Source organism: Rhipicephalus microplus, chromosome X, assembly GCF_043290135.1.
Source record: "Rhipicephalus microplus isolate Deutch F79 chromosome X, USDA_Rmic, whole genome shotgun sequence".
Lineage (NCBI taxonomy): Eukaryota > Metazoa > Arthropoda > Arachnida > Ixodida > Ixodidae > Rhipicephalus > Rhipicephalus microplus.
This window is the reverse complement of record NC_134710.1, coordinates 172,004,271-172,014,722: the sequence shown is the minus strand read 5'-3', so window position 1 is coordinate 172,014,722 and position 10,452 is coordinate 172,004,271. Positions and strand designations below refer to the sequence as shown.

At 44.1% G+C, this 10,452-nt stretch overlaps 1 protein-coding gene across 2 annotated transcripts in view; it reads left to right on the top strand.

The window, feature by feature from the left end:
- Positions 1–652: 652 nt before the first annotated feature.
- Positions 653–10,452, top strand: part of LOC119176941 (BBSome complex member BBS4) — a 67,056-nt gene continuing 57,256 nt past the window's right edge. Inside the window, exon 1 of one of the 2 annotated variants that reach the window (XM_075878209.1) lies at positions 653–879. The gene's annotated coding sequence lies outside the window, so the exon portion shown is untranslated. The remainder of the gene's footprint in view (positions 880–10,452) is intronic. The other variant, XM_037428280.2, reaches the window with a different exon arrangement.

The window sequence follows — 10,452 nt, the reverse complement described above, 5'->3', positions numbered from 1 at the left end:
CGCTGCAACGCGACCATTTGCTATCGATGAGAAGCTCTTGTGTTTGGCTTTTTAATCTCTTGGTCGGGCAACACTGAGGCTGCCCCTTTTTCAAATGAAAAGGAAAAAGAAAGTAGGCATAACATGTTGTCATTAGCCACTTCTGATCACGTAGCTAAAATGGCGTCGTCTGATTGGCTTAGGGCGTTGCATTTGAAAACCTGACTAGCTGAGGCACCATTTTGGCTTAGGTTACAAACCTACGACAATAGAGTTTCTCACAATCTTACCTAGAGAGAAATCTGGCACTAGTACAGTGCCTAGAATATACACTGTAGCACTAGTGAGCTGCTGGAGGCAAGGGAATGACGGGATACGTGAGCTTCGAGCTTGACTCGGATTTGTATACCTCGAAGGCGCGTCTGACTTCACGTTAAAATGAGTGATTTCTTACGAAAGAGCACGTAATAAGCTATTTATTTTTGTAATTGCACAGAAACGTGTTGTATTTAACACTAGAACCTCTTACGTTGATGTACGATTTTACGAAGCGTAAGAAGTAACTAAACTTGGCAGGCAGACGACTAAGCGAGCGTTCTTTCCGCCACGATTAAGTCATCTGTTTCTTTCCTTCGGCGTTTGGTTGTGCCGTCAAGGTGAGTGGACTTTCATTTTAGAATATAATATACCTGACTGAGATCCGCTTATAAAAGTTTTTTTTTATTTAGAAAAGCTTCATTTAAGCAGTCGTATTCGCTTTTGAGCCGAAGCCTCGTTCAACACCTGCCAACACAAGCCTCGCAGGCACATATACCGTCATTCTCAACGCTCCAACCTCGCCCCTTAGAGGCCAACTCCGGCGATTTTTCGAAGTCAGTGGATCTCAATGAAATTCACTGGGTAAGTTCATTTGCACGTTCGCGCCATTCATGTCAAATTACAGGTTTGAGAGTTTCTCAGATTTTTTTCAAATTAATTTTATAGCTTGCCTTGAAATGCTAACATCACTTGCAGAATTAATGGCAATATTGTATGTGAGTGTTGAGTTTTGCCTGGCGGAAGTGACGAACTGATGTGCCATTGCAGCATCTGCTTGACTGCTATGGATTGTGTGGGTTTGGCCGGCGCTTCCTTGGTTGAGCGTGCGATTTTCTTCTCCATGTTGATGGGCGTGCCTTAGGTGCCAAGTGGTGTTGCGTTGTGTGCCACACACAATTCGCCATATATTCACTATAACAGCATAAGCGTTTTAGCCGATCGCCGCGAACGGCTTGCGCAGGTAGTGCCATCTGGCGGACATTATGTGCAATCAGGAAGGTTCCTGCAGCGTTAGGCAAATGTTTACGTCAAACGTAGAAGCACACTCAATTGGGTTTCGGTTTTGGTATTGCGGCTTTTCAGTAATTAAAATTATTTTTGATTTTTTTGAGCATTTGAGTTATCGGGCACGTGAGAAGAGTGTCCAAGGAATATAAAAGTGCCATTATCCTGACATGGTCAAAAAATCGCCGGAGTTGGCCTTTAAGAAATTCGCATAGATGGTGACGCCACACTTCTCTCTAGGTATTAATGAAAAACTCTATGCGTACGACGAACGTGCCTGGAGGGCCGACAAAGTTCCATTCAGTGTATCAGATCGACCGAAGGCGAGCCAAAATGAAAAAAATAAATATGAAAATGTGCTAACGGCACGACATCACGGGTTTGCGTAATCAGTCAGCAAGCGAGCATCGTTGCTTTGGCAACCGATAACGGCTCTGCAACCTATGAGCAAGCAACTCGCGATGCTGGGGCATCCGTCATCGTCGGCACAGGTGATAGCAGTCTGCAAGATAAAGGTATGCCGTTGTCCGGCTTTGCAAGCGATCAGCAAGCGACCCACAGTGAAGCAACTGACAACGATCTACCCAAGAAGTACAGGATTCTTCGCACCGACTCTCGTCTTATTCGAGTTGACGCTAAAGCTGTCACGAGCAGCGACATAGCCTAAGTGAGTGCTCGTGAGCAGGTCATGCCTAATAGACTTGAGTCAACACCAGCGACAACGCGAAAGACTGCGGTTTTCACCGATGCAAGCGACGCGTCATCGGCCTCCGCCGTTGGACTCTGGAGCTTCGTATTTGATCGTGGACTTGAAGATCCTAAATGGGCTGCTTGCTGATTCCCTACGGTGCTAAGCGTGGTGCGAAGTATGTGGCAGGTGTGCGAAACTAGTCACGGGTGACCACGACTACGGCCTCGCTAAGAGACTGATAGTGAAGTGTTACTGTTGTGGCGAAGTGACGACGGCATGGAACTTGTGCAGAGTCGATGGTGAAAAGTCATGCGGTGCATTTGTGATAAACATTTTATCCGCGCGTGCAATGCTCTGAAGTGGGAATGACCAGGCATTCACAAACAATATTTTTGCGTCGATGGGACTGTCACGGTGGGGGCTGCACAATAAAATGTTCCGACGACAATTATTTTTACCTGGTTCCCCAAAGTGGCATTTCTGATTTTGTCCTATTGGAGCAACAATATCTCTGCTTCTACTGAACCAGTCTCAATAATTATTTCTTTGTCAAAAAGGTGGTGAATAAACAAGTTCAGTAGGACTAGAAGATAGTTACATATTATTAAAGAAGATTTATAACAATAGTTTTTTTTTTTCGAAGTTATTATTGCATTTTGCAAATGAACTTTCAGATGCCCTAATTTTATTCGAGATTTTTAAAAAAATATTTATTTCTGCCTAATTGAACCAATATATTATCTTCGATCACGGCAGTGCTTAAGAGGTTTCCATCATTGTTTTAAACTTGTCCTGAAATGTTTTTTTCTCGTTTTTTCAAAACTGCGATTTTGATCATGGTGTAGTTCTGGAGTGACAATATCTGTGGTGGTACTTATCCCATCACAGTGATTATTGTTTTGTAAGAAAAGGTGAAAAATGGGGAGCGTTATAGGCATAAAATTTGAATGAATAACATGAGAGATGTTTTCAAAAAGTAATAATTTCTCTAGGGTGCCTTTTGCTAACAAAAGTTTGACATGCTGTAACTTTGGCCCACATCAGTCTAGAGCATTCATTATTGTAGCACTGCAAGCTCTGGCTATACAACATCGTTTTCATATGCCACTGTTTTTTATCACTACTAGCATTCAAGAGAAAACACACCTCTAAATTAACCAATGCACAAAACACAAATTTCTCAATATATTGAAAAGTACTTGTCGCACAAAAAAAGTAATTGCATATTTGAAATCAGCAAGTCAAAATACATAAACGATAAAAATTTAATAAAAATGAACCCATAAATAAAGAAAATTAGCTGGGGTGTCTCCCCTTAAGATAACGTATCAGGTGGAGTGCAGGGGCGTCTATGGCTGTATCGGCAGCGCTTTCGTAGGCCGATGCAGCTAGCTGGTCCACCAACACTTTTCCTTGGATCTCATGATGCCCGGCCACCCAACAAACTACAACATGCTGTTTTTGTGCACAGACCGTGCATAATAGTGAGTATACGAATATAAGGGCAGGGTTCTTGTGATTTTTCATTGTTTTTTTAAGACTTTTACAACACTCAGAAAATCGATGAATATTACTGCATTCTGTAGTTTTAGTTGTTTAGTATGTTTTATGGCCGAAAGTATCACGTATGCTTTTGCTGAGAAGATGCTTGTATTCGTATGCAGCACGCCGACATCTGAAAAAGATAGACCGATGGCTGCTCATGACACAGAAGTGTGGGACTTGGAGGCATCCGTAAAGAATTCAATACAGGTGTACTTTTGCTGAAGTTCAAGGAAGTACGTTCGAATAAGTGCAAAGGAAGTGTGTTTTGAAACCTCTATCAAGGACACATCCTAATCTAATGGCTGCCACTGCCACGGTGGGAGATTTGCAGCAGGGGCCACCAAACAGCGTTCTAGAATGGGCACACCCATTTCCTCGGCAAGGCTCCTCACACGGAGTGCGTAGCGCTCTCGTAGCGAAGGGAGGTTATAAGAAAGGGTAGAAGTGGACAAATAATTAGTGTGAAAGGGTGTTTATATTTTGCGTTAACCTTCACAAAATATGTAAATAATAAGCAGGACCTCTGTGTCATTCGATTAAATGTAAAGGCTTTCTACGGGGCAAGTGCGAAAGGCGCCCGCAGATAGACGAATGCCCACATGATGGACAAGATCAAGCATCTGCGAAGCCCTTGGTGTGGCAGACTGAGGCGTTTGTACAGATGTATCAGACACTTCTTGTCACTGCCCCCCGTAGTGCGTGACAGTACTTTGAGGGCATTCATTGTTTTTATGCATTTATCTTTCAAGTGCTTAATGTGTGATACGAAGATTAGTTTGCTATCTAAAATTAAGCTTAAGGATTTGTGCTCCGTCTTTACAGAGAGATGTTGAACATACAGGTCAATATTTGGGTCAAGATAAAGGCCTCACTTCCAGGAGAACAGGATGCAAGTGCTTTTTTGAGCATTAAAGCTGAAACCATTCTCTCCTGCCCATTTTGTCATCTTATTCAGACCTAGCTGGACCTGCCACTAAACTAACACAATGAAACATTGCAAGATATAAAACCAATTTGCACATCATCGACAAATTACGCAATAAAACACATTTCGTGGGATACAAAGGTCAAGGAATTCGTCTTGATAATAAAAAAAAGTACAACTAAGCACGCGACCCTCCGGCACTCCTGTCCCTTGCACAAGTGTCTGGGACAACACATTACCCACCCACACACGGAATGTCCGGTTGGACAAGTAACTTGCGGTTATGATAAACATACTGCCATGCACACCAATGTGATGCAGGTCTCTTTATATACCAAAGCACCATGTTGTATTGTAAGCCTTTTCCACACCGAGGAACACAGAGAGTAATAATTGTTTGTGCACAAAAGCGTCTTGAATCTGTGCCTCGATACGTACTAGATGGTCGATCGTCTATCTTCCTTCTCGAAATTCGCACTGGTACGGGTCAAGCAGACTGTTTGTTTCAAAGAAGTGTATCAGGTGCATGTTCATCATTTTCTCAAAAAGTTTACAAAGTGCAATGGGCCTGCAACTCACTGCGCAGGATGCGTCCTTGCCTCATTTCAAAATCGGAATGACAATAGCCTTGTTCTAAGAAGTAGGCATGTTGCTTGAAAACCACATAGCATTATAGAGGGAAAGTAGGGTTTTCAGTGTTTCGGCAGGTAGGTTTTTTAACATTTCATATACTACACGATCAGAGTCTGGAGCGGACGTATTGCACCAATTAAGCGATGTCGTTAGTTTAAGTAAACAAAAAAGTTCATTATATGCGTCACATTTTGTACATTTTCACTCTTGTTTCTGTTTTTTCGGTTCTTGTTTTGTAGCGTTGGAAGGCCTCAGAGTAATGCAATGAACTAGAAACCCGTTGGAAGTGTTCGCCCAGAGAGCTCGCCTGGTTTTCCAGGGTGTCACCTTGGGTGTTTACTAGAGAAAATGAATATGCCTGTCTTCCTATTATGCTAGTGCCTCTGTTCCATACTATACCCTCATGCGTATAGGAAGTAATGTCTGATAGAAACTTCTGCCAACTTTCCCGCCTCGCCTATTGGTGTGTCCTCCTGCCTTGCATGTTCTTTAAAGTTTTTAAAATGTTCTTTAAAGTTTGCAATGTTCTCCTCTGTGGGAGAGTCCCGGAGCAACCACCATGCTTTATTTTGTTTTTTTGTGCACATTTCGGCACTCATTGTTCCACCATGGGACGCGTCATTTGGTGAGAGTAAGGGCAGATGTGATGGAGACGCAATGCTGAGGTCTATGAATGAGTACGTTTTGTTGGCGAGACTCTAGTATGTGGGTTCTTTCCGGTTCAATAGACGTGCACCAGAAGAGAACCGGAACTGTTCAATTAGGCGGGCTTAATTGTGTGTCGCAGCGAGAATCACCCCATAGATAGGTATGTGCATTCAAGTCCCCAAGGACCATGCAAGATTCTGGTAGTTCCTTTATCAAGGACTGGAATTCATGTTTTTCAAGATGGCGTTGTGGAGTTATGTAAAGCGAGCAGATATTGACGCGTTTATTCAGAAGAACGGCTCGAACAGCCACTGCCTCAAGAGGTGTTTGTCGTGGTAGATGTATACATGCTACACCTAGACTAACTATGATAGCCACGCCACCACATGAAACCAAAGCATCATCATGGTCCTTTTGAAATATAATATAATGGCGTAAAAAGCTTGTGTTTTTGGATCTCAGGTGTGTATCCTGTACATACAGCACTATGCACAACATGCTGTTAGGGGAAGGACTACTTTGGGTTAAGGAGTGTGAACTATTCTTCAGTGTGCCACCTTTTCGAGCGCCAATGGTGGCCACCCACCACCAAGCTCAAGAAGGGGACGCTGCCGGGAAGAACACTTAAATTGGCCAGCCATGCATTGCTGCTACAACCATATAACTACCAAAGGCTGGGCAACTACACAGGGTTAACCCTCGCCACCAGAAAATTGGAAGCAAATGAAAATTAGAAGATTACAGGACAGATAAAAAGTGAGAGATAAAGACGCAGATGTAGCGAGAGAGAGAGATAGGAAAAGGCGACTGCCAATTCCCCTTGGGTGGGTCAGCCCAGGTGTGCTGTCTACGTGAAGACTCGCTCGCTAGATTTCGTGCCGACCGGTTGTGCCCTGGCGATTTCCGACGTCAGCGTAGCTCTGGCCGACTGGGCTCGCCCTACGTCATCTCCTGACGCCGACCTCCGACGACAGTGTAGCCCTGACAGACTGGAATTGCTCTACGCCATCTCCTGACGCCGACAAGAGCTCTCGCAAGTGGTGCCCCGTCCTCGGACTCCTGTGACCGTGTTTCCATCTTTCCTATCTCTACTATCCCCTCAATATGTCGTCGCTCTCTGGCTTACCTCATCTCTCTTTCTCTCTCTCTCTACACCTTTATTCCTATCTTTTTAATACCACCTCACCCCCATTCCTTGTGAGCTACTGCTCAGGTGTCGCACCCTGATGCAGACAGTTGTGGGGCTCACTTTTCTTTTCCTTCTTCTAAACATAAACACTTCTCCTGTCTACGTGAAGCTGGGGCCAAAGGGGTGCGTTGCCTCTGTTAGGGGGCCTTAAAGGTCCAAGCACCCAGCGGGGGCTCAACTCCAGGATCCCCTTTTCCCCGGACACGGCTAAGCCACGCACGGCGAGGCATGGAAAGGAACCCCCCCCCCCCCCCCACCCCGTTGGCTCGGGTTCATGGTGACGCCCTTCACCAAATGACTGCTTGCGCGAACGCCTCTGCGGAGAGTTCAAGAACCTTCCTCACCTGATAATCCAAAATGGTGCCCCCAAAGTAACCAACTTTCCAGGAATTGCAGCAACTTTTTTTTCTTTGGTATGGTCGTATGTATCGTGTTCAACACCTCCATTTTGCTCCATTCCTCGTATCGCTGGGGCCATCGACCTTTGCCGTCCCACCCGCAATATACGCTTAGACAATCCTCATAGATACTGACCTGCCACCACCATTTTCAGTTCAATGTTTGGCAGATTCTGTTGGTGTTTTAAGGTGAAGGCTGAAGCCAGCCACAAAGTGTCTGAATGTTGTGTAATCGTTTCTTTGCGCACAACTGTGCTGAGATGACTTAACAACTCGCCCAGCAGTCTATACTTCGCATGATATACCTACCTACACAGCCCCCACTTCACGATCAGTAGTGTGTCCCTTTAAAAAAATTCCTCGCAGCGCCACTGGTAAAGCTGTCAGGATAGTTATGAGAAGCCCTACATAGGAGCAAAGAAAAAGGAGGAGGAAGAACCTTGTCATGCACCAGTCTGGATGTTGTTGCCTACACTCCTCATGAAGGTGTGTGTGTGGGACATCCCCATTGCTAAAGATGAAACATTGCAAGAGGCCTGAGCACCGGCTAAACATGTCATATTGATAACAACAACATGAAGTGCTGCCAACTTTGATAAGCACTCATGCTCAATTTAAAACATATTCTAGGCTACGTTTATTACTGGTAATTAGTCAGAGAAACAGCTTCAATAGAAAAAGATTGAATGTACGAACAGCACAACCTTGAAGTAGTTAGGACGTAACTATGAAAGCGAGGCTGCACTGTTCATACATTCAGTTATGTCCTACCAACTTGACCAAGTTTCCACGCTTCATACGAAGAAGATTAGCACAAGGGATCAGTGGCTGGAGTCGAAAAATTGCGATGATTGACACTGTTGTTTACGAGCACGCTGATGGCAAGATTGCCACGCACATTCCATTTTCCGAAGCAGGAGTGGCTGTCGGACTGGTGGAAAGCGTCTCATCATCCAGTTGGCTCATTCGAAAGCCCAATTAAATAAAAAAAAAACGCCAGTTCATTGCTTATTGGCAGATGTGGCTATGCAAAACATTTTTCTTTTTAACATTTTCCTGAATTTGTGGGCAACCGTATATTTATCACAGTTGCCCTCAAAAACCCGCCACCCCTCTTTTGAAAAATGAAATTTGCTTGGCACTTTCGATATCTGCATGCTCAGGAAAAACAGTGCTGTGAGTCAATATCTTGCCACTCTGGCAACTGGTCACTTGTGCCAATCTTCTCAGGCTTGGTATTTTGGTGTCAGTGGTCCTTCAAACAATATGTACCGCAAATGTACACAACACAGCTGTTTTCATGAGAAAACATATAGAATGCTCACCAGAGGATGCTTGTCCTTGTCCCTTAGTCCTGCAACTTCCGTAAAGACCTTATAAGACTGAAGAGGCGCTAGGTAGGACTTATACTAGCAAGGTATGCTGATGCCATTATCTGATTAAAAAAACATTGAAGTGCAAAAAATACTTAGAACACACGGATGTGGTATGCAGCAACACTTTGCAATTCCAAACGAATAAGTGTTTATTTAGCTGGACTATCAAAACGACAGCTTATAAAAAGGTGCATAACCATGTTCTTTTGAACGGCCTTAGGAAAAGTGGAAAATATTGGTGCACAAAATTGTCATTGTGAAGTGTGTGTGCCTTTGATACGAGCTTGAAAAAGTCGCCGTTTCGCCACACAGGAGAAGCAATGAATGTGATAGCAACAAATTGAAATTTCACATGAAGAACCGCAAGCAAATTGAAACATGCAGCGCACTGCTCAAGTGCAAAGGACGCACACAGGATGAGTGCAACCTAACGATGCTCATAGCATGACGCTTAACGCGCTGCTCAAACACAAAAGACGCATGAAATGTACATGTAAGTATACAGAGGACAAGCGCGAACTAACAAGTGCCACAGTTGTACTTCACTGTGTTGAAACAGCACACTCCTTTTACAAACAATCCTCTGCAGCAAGTGAAGTGACCTTCATGCAATCTGCTACTTAAACACAATCTTCTCGGTCAAAGCACATGACGTAAACACTGCCACAATCACCGATAAACAAGCACACAGGCAACTATGCTCTGTACGGTAGGGCAAAGTGACCGTTGACGGGTACGCGCATCGCAACGAGCGGGACGCCATCTCTCTTGTAAGACACATAACACACTGATGCCCCCCCCCCACCCCCCACTTGAGATTGACATATCCAGGACCCAGGACTGAGTCTTGAAATTAGAAGGGGCTTATAAAAAGTTCGATATGCACTATTGTAATATATATCACTGTTTTCGAATACTAAACCTCAGCATTATTGCATTTAGCATCACATGTGAGCAGCAGCTAAACATAGAGATTTCACAGTCAGAACAACACTTACATAATAAGATTAAGTCACTCTAGTTGTCATTGTGTACCTACGGTTTTAGACGTTACTAGAATAAATTCATTTAAAGCTGCGCCACAAAAGTATTTTTTCCATCTATTTTTTTTCCTGAAAAGAGGTAGGAGGTGGGGGAGGGTAGAGGGCATCAATAACCACTGCCACATCATTGTTTCCTCATTTCATCACGTGCACATTAAGGTATAGTGAATCGAAACTTGACATCTGCGTGGCCAGTATATGGCAGTCGCGAGAACTAGTGACACTGTAGTAACGTTTTGCTCCCACGACCAGAGCTTGTTGTGATCGATGCCAGCAAAGTCGAAGCACACGCGGGTTACAGCGACTGATGCCGTTGGCTTGCTCATAATTTTCAGGCATGGACGAAGTTTTCGGGACCATTTTTGACAACGTGTAGTGTCCTTCATGAAACAGGCATTGGGATACATGTGACTTCGTGAAAGCCACTGACTTTGTGAAAGGCATTGGACTGCATGTGGCTTCGTGGCTGCATGTGACTTCACGAAGTCACATTGGGCTGCAAAAGCGGCTACTACAACGATGACTCTGCTTCACACCACTTCTTCAGACCATCAAAACACGCATGCAATTCGTAAAGGAGGACACAACCTTTGCATTGCAAACGTAGAAAGCGTACTGCGAAAGAGAAGGTCTGTAATGTGCATTTTGAAAATGACAACACCGTAAAGCACTACCATCATGTTATTGCTAGACAAGAAGTTT